Raw genomic sequence first — 14,567 nt, forward strand, 5'->3', positions numbered from 1 at the left:
AGTATTGTTTGAAATTTTGGATAGCCAGATATTAGCCCTGCAAAAGCCTCTGCAGGACATGCAGCTTTACTTAAGGAAGCATACCTACTCATATAGTGTGTGGTGTAATGCTGCACAAACCAACAAGGGGGAATGCCAATGGGGAAGTTTTGGAAAATGTACAAAATCTGGGGAGCACTTTCATTTTTATGATGTTACTATGGTTAATCCAGAAAATAAAGTGGTGGAACCAATTGTCAAGGTCCAACTTAACTTGAAAAAGTAGTCGAGGGAAGTTTGCCTGGAAAAGCTTATTGTATCGCATGGTTATATAGAGTGGTTGAAGTGAACATATTGAAGTGATGGTATGAAAACTTTAATGGGAATGTAATTTTCATTGCAGTCAAATTGTGTTCAGGCTAGCATATAAAAAATAGTGTTATGATTTTCTCATAATTAATATAAAACCACATGAATATGGTTGTGCTCTCTGGGGGGTGATCATAGCTTAACCAATAGCATTATTTGGCACTAAGTCTATGCCCCTACACGCACTTGCTTCTTAGGCTAATCCCCAGCGTAACCCACCTACCCTTGCTTAGCATGTGTGTCTGACACTAAGTGTGATAAGCCATCTCGCCACCCTTACCTCTATATGCATTTCACCCTTTCTGCTTTACCCCCTAAGGAGTGTCTTCCTCTACACTTTTACTTACTTAACAAGTTATGGCATCTAATTTTTTCAAGATTCGCTTTATCCAAATTATTCTTAAAAATTACTTTTTTTTTTCCAGTTTTCTCACTTTTTTGTTTGATAGTCTTATTATTCCTCTTGAATTTTCTAAATTTTGTGGCGAAATGGCCTGGCACAGTTGACATGACACAGTGAAGCTATACCATTTCTGTTTCTGTTCTACTGTTTGACTGCATTGTAACTGATTTACTGATAGTTATCTAATGAAGGTATACGTGGTTTTAAGACACTATGGAGCACTTCCTGTTGCTTTTGTAATATATTTCCTAATCATACTACATAGCAGCTCTTATACATGGGTTTATGCCCCTAGTCAGCAGAGTATAGACATGTAAAAAGGTTGATACCACAAGAAAGTATATAGTGTAGTGCTACTATTCTTCCTCAACATCTTTTCCTGTCTCTTTGAAGCGGAGTTAGGCAGAGGTACAATAGAGAGGATTTTTATTTCTTTACTGAAGTGGGCCTACCTATTTCCAGGAAAGGACCCGGAGGATCCTGGTGTCATTTCCCTCAGTATTTTCCACTGGGACACAGGGTGACTTCCCTGGGCTAGGTTCCCTATTACTACTAAAAATATGAATGTTGAGCATAATTTCTAGATCACACTCTAGATAAAGAGTACCTCACACTGCTGCATTGTTTGTCTGGGACACAGCCTGCAGTATGATAAGCCCTAGCAAAGGGTGTTTTTTATTTTTAATTTAGCTAGTTTAGGCCCTTACTCCAATTCCTTCTCAGTACTCTTTCAGAGACTTTGGAGGAAAATAAAACAGTAAAAAGGCCTAACAGTGTGATCGAAAAATGTGCTGGGAAACTGGCAAATGATTACCTGGAGACTTTATGTTGAATGTATACCTAAAGTAGATAATTTTATGCAACAAACAGAACAGTTTAAGGAGCTATTAGACTGGATGAGGAAGAACTTTGTCTCTATTAATGACAGTGAGACAATTCAAGGTGTTAAAAGAAAATATCCCATATATCATTAAAATAACCTGCAATAATTATCTTTAGAGAAATCAATAGAATCATCTACTGAAGAGGTAGAAACTAAAGAAGAATATGGAACTTCTAATTCTGAAGTGGTAGATGTTTTAATTAGATATATTAATAAAACTATGGGGATACAAGGGACATTGTCCTCAGCCACCTTGTGGGATGATTTGTTTGGAGAACAAAAGCAGAAAAGTTGAATGTTTATAGTGTACAGAGTAAATAAGAAATTACTAGACAATAAATGGGAACATATTGATAAGCAACAATAACAAAATATTTGATATGATGTATCTCTAAGGAGCTTGAGACTAAAGAAAAGTATTCGAGTACCTAAAGTGGATTTTGCAGCAGCGTATTTTTCTTCAGAGACTGCTCTACCATTAAAAGGATGGAGGCTTATTCAGAGATCAAATGGAAAGAAAAATGGACAGATGTTTTAAAAAATTGCATATTTCACCATCAGCTATTTCTGCAGCGCTGTACAGAGAACTTACTCACATCAGTCTCTATCCCATTGGAGCTTACAGTCTGGATTCCCTAACATATACACACACACACACACACACACAGACTGACAGAGACTAAAGTCAATTTAATGGCAGCCAATTAACCTACAAGTATGTTTTTGTGGTGTGTGGGAGGAAACCCACTCAAACACAGAGAGAACATGCAAAAACTCCACACAGATAAGGCTATGGTCAGGAATCAAACCCATTCCACAGGTACAACATTAAAGATTAAGCAGCCATGGCTTCAGTCTCCAGAGCCATCAGAATCTGTATGGATAATTTTTATACGGATACTCAAGAAAAACTAGACAATACTTGCTAAAAATTATGGAGATTGTAAGGAAAGTTATTGACTTCCTATGTCAAGCATCTTTAGGTACCATTACACTCTCAGCTAGAAGTGTGACTAGCAGATAAAAAAGCCTAAAAGCTGCTTAATTGCACTTTCCTTTGAGGAGGATGTTCTGTTTGGCAAAACAATTGGATTTGACTATTCAAAAAGGTACAGAGGGTAAATTACATCAATTACGTATGTCTAGTAAAAGATTCCCATCTGTATCCTCCTCCAGGCTGCAGTTCAAAGAAGCCAGAACATATCGTCCAGGCAAACAGTACACCAGGCTGCATGTGGGCAATCAAGAAAAGCATGACGACTAATGGCTGGTCCAGTCAATAGGAATCCCAATGAGCAGAAAGATTGCAAAGTATGTACAAAATGCAAATTATTTCCTTTTCCTTGATACACTCCATGGCAACAATTACAATGGGTAGGTCCTGTTAGGTTAGGTAAATTCCATTATATTTTTACAACATCACCTGCTATTCTTGTGAATTCTGAACAGGTTTCCTTTCCAGTTTAGATACAGACAGGTTAAACACGTCACCCGGAAGGTATGTTCGACAGCTCCTTCTCTTTACCCATGTCTTTGAATGGCTTTCCCCAAGCATGTGTTGGAACTGTGTTGCCATGTTGTATTTCGAGGAAAAGGAATTAACAGCAGGCATAATTCACATTTTTCCTCTTCAAATCACCTTGGCAGCCATTACATTGGATGTACGAAAGCAATACAGTAGGGCGGGCCACAGAAAACATCCACATATGCTGCAACATCATGAATTTATTTAGTGGGTTAACTGAGAACTTGTCCAAAACTAAGAATCATCCAGATGATAATGACTAGCGCAGGTATGAATAGACGTCCATCCAGCTGAATTGCAAATCTCTATTGCTGAAGCCCAAGTCTTACTTGTCCAAGATATTGCCATTGTTCATGTTGAGTGGGCTCTGAGTATATCTTAGCAACCTACACCCATTCCTCTTGTATACCTGTACAATTACCTCTCTGATCCATCTGTAAATAGCTTATCTAGTGTCTAAGGACTGCAGTTTTCTTCCTTTTAGGTAGTGGACAAAAAGATGACAGCGCTTAATCTGTATATAAAAATATTCAGAAAAGGCTCCTTGCATTATAATACTTCTAATTCTCCAACTCTGCCAGTAGAAGAAATTGCCACCAAGAACACCACTTCCATCCATTTCAAAGGGACTTCTGACAGTGGTTCAAAAGGGTCAGATATTAGAGTTTTGAGAACTAAATTGAAGTCCCATGGAGATCTGATAGAAGGACGGAACCTCTGCACTGTTTGGAAGAAGTGAATAATTAAATCTTCTGAGACTAATTTGATATTGAACACAAAAGTAAACACTTTTACCTTGAGTGTAGATAAAGCAAGACCTTTGCCGAGATCATCTTGGAGGAAGTCAAGGACCTCTGGGGTTGCATTGAATTTACAGTCACATCATGTGATAAACTTCATTCAGATTCTGTAATAGATTACTGAATAATTTTTTCTTGCCTGTGCTTATAATTGTCCTGAGACTCCCTTATTTGTGAGCAGTGCACATTCAATCTCCATGCCATTAAAGCTAGTCTCTGTGTATTTGGATTAAGAATTATGCCTTGGTATGGGAGATCCTGAAGCATTTCCCAGGCTACAGGGAACCATAAACATTGAGGCCAAAATAGAAGGATCAATCTAAAATCTACAGCGCTGGGATTTGAAAACACCACTATCCAGAAATTAATCCGTGAATCTATATAAAACAAATAACAGAATTCTATTAATTGATATACTATAAAACATAACAAACACTAACATTTATGAACAAATCTATGATGGCGTGACCTATTTATGGAATAGATGACAATGTGGGTCTCTGTTATAATTTCTCAATTTGAGGACACAAATACTGTGGGACATGAAGAATAGTATTCCTCTGTGATAAATTGTGTTTTAGAAAGAAAATACTATATGTGACTGTGTATTCACTTTTTATTTATTTTGTATTCATTGAGGCATCATAACTTAGCATTGAAATTGAGTTACTAGCTTTTAGATCAGTGCACTAATTAGAGTATATGCAGATTTGTTCATACATTTTATAGTGTTTGTAATGTTTTATAGTTTATTCATTTAATAAAAGCTCGTTATTTGTTTTATACATTCACTTGTGGATAACAGTGTTTTCAAATCCCAACGCTGTAGCTTTCAGGTTATTCGTTGTTTTTGTTTTTAAGAACGCACAGATTCTTTACGGCCGCAGGGGCTAAACCACCCACTTTCCAATAATTAGTGTACAATTTAGTCTTTTAGCGGCCAGAAATTTTTTATTTCTTATTTGCAAAATAGAATAGCTTTTACCTCTGCCTTTTTTAGAATGTGAGTAATGAGTGGAAATAAAGAAAAGACATACCCCAAGTGAAATGTCCATGGAACTATCAGGGTGTCTATTTCTCCTGTCCCTGGAGTTTTATGCTGAGAGAAGAACCTGGGACTGTTGGCATTTCTATTTGTTGACATAATGTCCACTTGATCATTCATTTTGATCAGCAGCTTAAACATTAATCCAGGAGGAAGATGGGAAATTTTGCATGTGCCATTTTGACCAAAGGATGATCCCTATGTTTCAGGAAAACATTCCCAATAATTGAAGTCCATTTCTTATTGACAATCGATAATGAGACTGCTGCTGACATGCCAGGGACTGAATCTTGATACATCTCTCTTCTGACAGAGACACCTTGTTCTGTATGGGATTTATCTGAACTCCCAGAAACTTTATTTTCTGTGATGGGACAATATTACTTTTTGTCCTGTTCACAGTTCAGTAATGTTCTTGTAGAAAGAGCTGTCTTGTAGTTGAAGTGCTCTAAACTCCCCACCACAAGAATGTCATCCAGATTGGGCCATATCTTGACTATCTCCTCAGTTCTGCCAACTAACATCTTGGTAAAGGCCCTTGAGAATGTCATCAGCCCAGATGAATCCAGTGATCATTTACAATATGGATATGAAAATAAGCATTCTGAAGGTGTATGGACGTGAGAAAATCCCCTTTGCTGATGGCTACGGGGATCAAATTAGCAGACTCCATGTGAAAACGTCTGGTATGACACAAACTTATTGAGCCTCTTCAATTCTATAACTTGTGCAAAAGGCTCCTGACAACTTTCTGACACAGAAGAGTCTGGAATAGAAGCCTTTGCCTTCTTGACACGCAGGAACAAAATTAATTGAATGAAACTCTCTTAAGGATTGTAGACTGTCTATAAAGGCTACCAATTCTATCCTGGTTGATGGATCCCTGGAATGGGTCAATGCAGTCCACACTTTGGGATATTGATGAAACTATATCTTGTACCTTTTTTTTTTTTTTTTTTTTACAATGTCTATCTTTACAGGGTCTATATTTCTGCATACTGTGCGACAGTGCCCCCTACTACCTACTAGTGTAATGGGACTTACCCCAACACTAATCAATGTGGAGTCTTCTAATTTAACCGCTCTTCTTTGGGCATAAATGTCTAGACTGTTTGTGCCTAGTAGGCTAATGCCCCATCACGTAACTTCATTTCTCCTCATCATCTTGCCACGGTTCTCCTATCACTCCCGCTTCATCTATCTTCACCGCACTGGCCCAAAATCTAGGCTCAATACTCCAGCAACTACAGAACCTCGTGTCTCCAGGATAGCCGTTGATCAGTTCAGCAAGATGGCCCACATCATTCCTCTAACCCTACTGCCATCTGCTCGAAAACTGGCCTCCATTTGTTCAACGTGTTCTGCCTCCATAGCCCTTCCGTGAACATAGTCTCTGACCGTGGCTCCCAATCTATTGTGCTATTCTAGAGTTCCTTCTGTACGGTACTTGGTATCAAGCTCAATCTGTCTTCTGCATACCATCCACAGTCTAACGGACAGACAGGGACAACCAGTCCCTTAAACAATTCTTCCGACTATAGGTTTCCAAATTTTAGGATAACTGCAAAACTTTACTCGTACGCATAGATTGCCTATAACAAAAGCCGGTCACACTTCCACCAATATCTCTCCATTTTACTGCAACTTTGGATTTTGGCCCAGGGCCAATTTCTTGTCCTCAATTTGTTCTTCCGGTCTTTCAGAGATGTACCATACTGCTTCCCATTTCAAAACCATTTGAAAAGAGGTTCATTCTGCCCTACGTCTTGCCTCATTGTGCTCTAAAGTCCTTTGCCAATAAAAGTCAACCTCTGCAATGTCGATTGTCAAACAAACTCCAGTAGCCCTTTAATAAATTTGGGCCTAGCTTTTTAGGCCTTTCCTTATTGCGAAGCAGGTGAATTTCATTGCCTTCAGTTTAAGGCTTCCTGTCATTATAAATCCCAAACAACTTCCATTGCGCTCTTCTTAAACCCATAATTCGTTCCAGAAAGTTCAGACTTCATCAACTAAATAGACCTCACCCAATCAAGGTTGATGCGCATCAGGAATTAACTGTTGAGAAGATTCTAGATTCCAAGGTGAAATTAATTTCTTGCTTCAATGGAAGGGATACAGCCCAGAGGAACAGTCCAGGACTCCCCATAAGTACTTTCATACTAATAGGCTTGTTGAGGAATTTTTCAAAGCAATTTCCAGGAAAACCAGGATCTAGGGGTTCCTTTACCACTCCTCAAGGAGGAGGTACTGTCAATAGCTGCCACGCTAGCCACAAGTGCTCAGGTGAAATCAGACCTCAGCCGCATCCCAGCCATTGCCAGGGCAACCAGGAAGCGGTCTCCTCTGCCTCTCGGAAATTAGTTCAGCTGACACTTGCACATTACATCAATTATAATTATCAGTGTCTAGGTGCGATAGGAGGTATGCCTTGTCTGCCCTTCAAATTGTCCATCTTCAGTATATAAGGCAGGGCTTAGTCTCTCTGATGGTTATAGGGTTGGTGCCGTGCACTTTCTGACCTGCTCTGTATATCTGTGGATGCCCTGCTGACTTCTGATTGACTCCTGTTCTGACCCTTGATTTGTTTCCTGGACTCTGCTTGCCCCTGAGCCTTTGGCTCCATTGTCTAGAATATCCTGGCTTGTCGCAAGCACTGACCTTTTGGCATTTGAGTACCTGCGAGTGCATCAAACTCTATGGGAAAGGCGGCTGCTAGAGGTGAAGACCTCTACTGCTAGCTCTAAAATATTGAGTTACTAGGGTGCCGTAACACTATCACAGGCTCCACATACTTATTATATTGTGCTGTCCTTCTTTACATAGTATTGTTGGAGGTTTCCATGGTGGTGTTTTTGGAGATGTGGGTGTAAAGAAAAGGGATCTGGTGTGTGCAAGGTGTTTTTCTTGGCTGGTATCTGGATGCTGTGACAAATCGTGGTTGTATGTGCTTTTGCTGGTGGTCCTTTTTGGAGCTTCTTGATATTGTTGGTGTGTTCAGATCCCAGTGGTTATGCTTGTAGAATCATCTGGTTTCCAAAGCCAGAGAACAATTTATACACTGTACAGTCAGAAAAAGCTGTGACATCACAAAAGATACACACAGATAATATTAAGGTCCACGTCAATAGGTCGATGGGTCATGACCTCCCAAGAACTCGACACTCCATAGGATTATTGCTCTGGTCATCTTTCCCTGTGGGGCCAGGTGTCCTTCCTCAGGCCTCTAGACCTGTAAAAACTGGTTTGTTTATGGCATCTATGGAGTTACTATTTGGTGTATGAAAAGTAATTTTACAGGCAACACGGTGGCCGAGTGGTTAGCACTTGTGCCTCACAATAGTAGGGTTATGCATTTGATTCCCGACCATGGCCTTATCTGTGTGGAATTTGTATGTTCTCCTCATGTTTGCTCTGGTTTCCTCCCACTCCAAAAAACAAACAAACCCATACGAGTAGGTTATTTGGCTGCTATGAAATTGACCCTAGTCTCTGTCTGTGTGTATGTTAGGAAATGTAGGCTGTAAGCTCCAATGGGGCAGGGATGGAGGTGTGTTCTCTGTACAGCGCTGCTTAATTAGTGACATTATATAAATAGCTGATATTAGAACTAACATTTTCAACATGCAACACTTCATAAATACTAGCAGAAACGTTCTCATGGGATTGCGAACAGAATAAAACCAATATTGGAAACATTAAACACCTTCACCACATTATATTTTATACTAACTTAAATAGATTAAACTTATTTTCAAGTTTTTGTTTGGCAAAGATAAAATTGTTTAATTGTGTACGAATCGCATCGCAACCCATGTTAGTGTGCAGAAATGATTACCACCTTCATCTAATTATTAAACTTCAATAGTATTTACAGCTGTAGCATGTACCATACAATGATTATAGCCATCATTGTTTGCAGCTCATTATGTTTATAGCAGGCATTGTGGTTATATATAGCTCCCAATGCTTATCGCTGGTCGTGGGTATCATATTTATAGCGCTTTTGCAAGATATTTATAACTTGTAGTAATACTTGTCTTTTAAAATGTTCAAGAAGTTGATATTATGCTATGTTAATAATCCTTACAGCGGTATGCAGTCGTAGAAGTATTTCTTTACTGTGGGCAAAGATGACGACTCTGGTTTTTGTTGCTATTTTGAAGTAGGCACAAGATGGTGTTGTGTAGCTAGTCTAATAGTATGTTGCTATTAGATAGGCAGTAGCTAGGTGCTACTAATGGTGTGTTGGTGTTTTGCAGTGTTGGTGCTGCTGTAATATCATGTGGGGGGGGGGGAGGGAAGTGTAAGCAGGTTGCTCAGATATGGGCAGTTGCTTTTGGGAGGTTATTTACAGTCATACCCAAAAGTTTTGGGAATGACAAATATTTTTCACAAAATCTGATGACAACTTGAAATTTATTGCAATTCATCTGACCACTCTTCATGACATTCTGGAGTATATGCAAATTCCCTCTTTGCCATGACAATGAATGTTATCCCAAAACCAACATTTCCACTGCATTTCAGCCCTGCCACAAAAGGACTAGCTGACATCAGGTCAGTGATTCTCTTGTTAACACAGGTGAGAGTATTGACAAGGACAAGGTTGAAAATCAGTTATTCTAACTCAATCAGCATGACAGACTGGAAGCTTTTAAAGAAGGGTGGTGCTTGAAATCATTGTTCTTAATCTGTTAACCATGGTTATCTGCAAAGAAACACGTGCTTGCTCAGGAATGGCAGCAGGCAGATATGAGTGCATCTGCACGCACAGTGAGGCAAAGACTTTTGGAGGATGGTCTGGTGTCAAGAAGGCCAGCAAAGAAGCTACTTCTCTCCAAGAAAAACATCAGGGACAGACTGATATTCTGAAATGGTACAGGGATTGGACTGTTAAGGATTGGGGTAGTCATTTTCTCTGATGAATCCCCTTTCAGATTGTTTGGGGCATCTGGAAAAACGCTTGTCAGGAGAAGGAAAAGTGAGCGCTACCATCAGTCCTGTGTCATGCCAGCAGTAAAGCACCCTGAGACCATTCATGTGTGGGGTTGCTTCTCAGCCAAGGTAGTGGGCTCTCACAATTTTGCCCAACACAGCCATGAATAAAGATTGGTATCAAAACATCCTCCAAGAACAACTTCTCCAAACCATCCAAGCACAGTTTGGTGACGAACTATGCCTTTTCCAGCATGATGGAGCACCTTGCCATAAGGCAAAAGTGATAACTAAGTAGCTCAGGGATTTAAACATCGAAATTCCTAGACATTAAACCGATTGAGAACTTCTGGTCAATTCTCAAGAGACGTGTGGACAAACAAAAACCCACAAATTCTGACAAACTCCAAGCATTGATTAGGCAAGAATGGGCGGCCATCAGTCCGTATGTGGCCCAGAAGTTGATTGATAGCATGCTAGGGCAAATTGCAGAGTTCACAAAAAGAGGGGTTAACACTGTAAATATTGACTGCATAAGCCTAATGTAATTTTAAAATTACAAGCATTTCATAAGTGTGAAAGGCTTTTATTAACATCAGTATACCATAGCAACATCTGACAAAAAAAGTATTAAGAATACTGAAGCAGTAAACTTTATGAAAAACAATATTTGTGTCTCTCAAAACTTTTGCCCATAACTTTTATTTTATCTGTATTTTACCTTAATTGTATTTGCACTTTAAATAATTTATCTCCATTTTATTTTATCTTTACTGCACTTTAAACTGTGTTTGCCACTGCCTTTTGTTCCTGCTCCACTTCATTGTTCTCTGCAGTCCTTCCTTTGTTCTTGTCTTACTCTGCTTTGTCAGCCCATATCTAACTCGACCACTCTGGCCCCCGTTGCTGCCTTCACCTCGGCGCTAATTGCCCTTACCCTCTTCTTGCCCCTTCTCTCATTCCCAGTCACCCGTCTCTCACCCTGCCGCCCCGCTCCTTTCCTATACCCATCCTCTCGCCTAGCCCCTTTCTCTTGCCCAACTCTCACTGCACCACCCCTCACCCTCCATCAACCCTGATAATCTCATCCGCATCTCCCCTCTTTATTCCCTCCCTCTTGTGCCCTCTGGAACTCCAGGTCCATCTGCAACAAACTTTCCTCCATCCATGACCTCTTCATCTCCAACTCTCTTAATCTTCTTGCCATCACTGAAACCTGGCTTACTTCTTCTGATACTGTTTCACCTGCCGCTCTCTCCTACGGGGGCCTCTCCTTCACCCACTCCACCAGACCAGACGAGCGTCCAGGAGGCGGAGTGGGAGTGGGCCTCCTCCTATCCCCTAACTGCACTTTTCGTGTCATTCCTACTTTACCTTCCCTCTCCTTCGCCTCCTTTGAAGTACACTCCATCAGTCTCTTCAACCCCATCCACCTCCATGTCCATGTCTCCGTCATCTACCGTCCCCCAGGCCCCTCCTCCCTTTTCCTGGACAACTTCGCTGCCTGGCTCCCCCACTACCTTTCCTCTGACCTTCCCTTCATCATACATGGCGACTTTAATATCCCTATTGACAACTGTTCTGACCCCGCCACCATTAAACTTCTCGCCCCTTTCCTCCTCCATAGGCCTTACTCAGTGGACCTCTTCCCCCACCCACTGTCTTGGTCACTCCCTTGACCTTGTCTTCTCTCATTTCTGTGATTTCTCTGACTTCTCTAACTCTCCCTTCCCACCACCTCCTCTCCTTCACTCTGTCCTCCTCCCCTGCTCCTGCCTCCCCCAAAGCCACCCTCACTAGACGTAACCTGGATGCTATTGACCCCACCTCCTTCTCCTCCTCTCTCAAAACTCTCCTTTCACCCCTTCCCTCCCTGGCCTGTCCCGACCAGGCCTCTTCTCTCTACAATCACTCCCTCACCACTGCCCTGGACGGCCTCTTCTATCCGCCAACGCCGCATTATTCCCCAACCCTGGCACTCAAAACTCACCCGCTTCCTCCAAAGATGCTCTCGCACTGCTGAATGTCTCTGGAGGAAATCTCGCTCCCTGGCTGACTTCCTCCACTTTAAATTCATACGCCCTTCTTTCTCCTCTGCCCTCTCCCTCGCTAAACAATCCTTCTTTAAAGTACCTCATTTCTTCTCAGTCCTCCAATCCCCGCCGCCTCTTTGCCACCTTCAGCTCCCTCCCCCTCTGTCCCGCCTTCCCTCTCCGCTTCTGACTTCGCCACTTTCTTCTCTTTCAAAATTGAGGCTATCAGACTGAACATCTCCTCCTCCCCTTCTCCCGCCACCCTCATCGCTTCACCTCCCCCCATCAACCAACTCTGATGCTCTTTCAGCCCTACAACCGGTGAAGAAGTTCGCTCCCTTATTCTTTCCTCTCTACCTGCCCTCTCGATCCCATCCACTCCCACCTCCTTCGCTCTCTCTCTCCAATGGCCTGCTCTTACCTAGCACACCTTTTCAACCTATCACTCTCCTCTGGTGTAGTACCCTCCTCTTTTAAACATGCTCTTATCTCTCCTATCCTCAAAAAACCCAATCTTGACCCCACCTCTCTTGCTAATTATCGCCCTTCTCTTCTCCCTTATGCCTCCAAATTACTTGAGCAGATTGTCTGCAGCCGCCTAACCAGGCACCTCGTGGACAATTCCCTCCTTGACCCTCTCCAATCTGGCTACCGCCCCCTCCATTCTACCGAAACTGCCCTGGCCAAGGTTACTAATGATCTATCAGCCAAATCCAAGGGTCACTTCTCCGTACTCATCCTCCTTGAGCTCTCTGCAGCCTTTGACACCGTGGACCACCCCCCTCCTGCTGCAAACTCTTCTCTCTCGGCCTCTCTGGTTCTGTCCATGCCTGGTTCGCCTCATACCTCGCTAATCACTCCTTCTCTGTATCCACGTCTGGTTCTTCATCCTCCCCCTACCCTCTCCCTGTAGGAGTCCCGCAGGGCTCTGTTCTTGGCCCTCTACTCTTTTCGCTCTACACTTCCTCCCTTGGTGCTCTCATCTCCTCCTTCGGTCTTCAGTATCACCTTTATGCTGACGACATTTAACTCTATATCTCCTCTCTTGATCTTTCCTCCACCCTCCTTGCTCGGGTATCCGACTGCCTCTCCGCCATCTCATCCTGGATGTCCGAGCGCTTTCTCAAAATCAATATCTCTAAAACTGAACTCATTGTCTTTCCTCCGCCCAGACTCCCATCCCACGATGACCTCTCTATTGTCGTCAACACCACCACCATCTCCTCTGTCACCCAACTTCGCTGCCTGGGTGTCACCCTCGACTCCTCTCTCTTTTGCCCCCCCCCACATTCATTCCCTTGCCCAAGCCTGTCGCTTCCAACTACGCAACATCGCCCACATCCGTCCTTTTCTCTCTCAGGATGCCACCAAAACTATCATCCACGCACTCATTATCTCCTGCCTTGATTATTATAACCTCCTCCTCACTGGCCGCCCCCACTCCCGTCTCTCCCCCCTCCGCCCTATACTCAATGCGGCCGCAAGACTCCTCTGCCTCCCCTCTCTGCCTTGCCTTACACTGGCTCCCCTTCCCCTACAGAATCCTTTTCAAACTCCTCACCACCACCACTTACAATGCTCTCTCCAACTCTACTGCCCCTTATATCTCTAACCTCCTCTCCATTAACACTCCTGCCCGCTCCAACGACCGCCGCCTCTCCTCCACCCTTATCACCTCTTCCCACTCCAGAATCAAAGACCTTTCCCTTGCAGCCCACCTTCTCTGGAACGACCTCCCTCGTTCCATCCGTCTCTCTCCTACTCTGTGCTCCTTCAAACGTGCACTCAAAACTCACCTCTTCCTCAAAGCCTATCGACCATCTACTTAACCCCCATCTCCTCCCTTTGCTCGTCCTCCCTTCTCTACTCTTGCCTCAATTGGCTCCTCTTGTGCCTGGTCTGTTTACCCTCCCTTAGGATGTAAGCTCGTATGAGCAGGGCCCCCTCCCCTCCTGTCTCCATACCTGTTCTTCCGCTCCGTCTTTACTGCATATGACTAGCCGGAGTTTCTGAAGTATTGGTACTTTTTGTTCATTGTTCTCTATGGTTCCACCCTGTATAGTCTACTGCTAGTACTGTGTGCGGCGCTGCGGATACCTTGTGGCGCCTAACAAATAAATGATATAACCATTTTGCACTGTGGGGCATCCTCATCGCCATCGGAACTGTCTGGGCTCTGGAAATATAAGTGGAATGCAGGGTGCATTTCACTTGCTACACTTCCTAGCTGATGAAATGTGCTGGCCAAGTGGCCAATTCTTTGGAGCGGTAAGGTAGCAGAGGTAAAGCAATGAATAAATGGAAGTGGACAGGTGAATTTATTTGCAAATCGAACTGGTTTCGTCCCAAGTTGGCAGATTTTTTCAGTAGGTTAGAAATTTATAGTGTGGTGAGCGGGGGAGGCTAATAGAGTGAAGGGGGCTGAAAACTATGCAAATGATTGGATAGGAAAATGGTGATGGTAGGCAGAGTGGGTATGTATATACAAAACACCAGAATGAGGAAGACATTTGATCAAAGTGACTTTGAACGTGGAAGGGTTCTCTCTCAGGTCCTGCAGTTCTGAATGACCAGAATGGTTCATGCTGACAGGAA

Source organism: Mixophyes fleayi, chromosome 10 (assembly GCF_038048845.1).
Source record: "Mixophyes fleayi isolate aMixFle1 chromosome 10, aMixFle1.hap1, whole genome shotgun sequence".
NCBI classification, from domain to species: Eukaryota; Metazoa; Chordata; class Amphibia; order Anura; family Limnodynastidae; genus Mixophyes; species Mixophyes fleayi.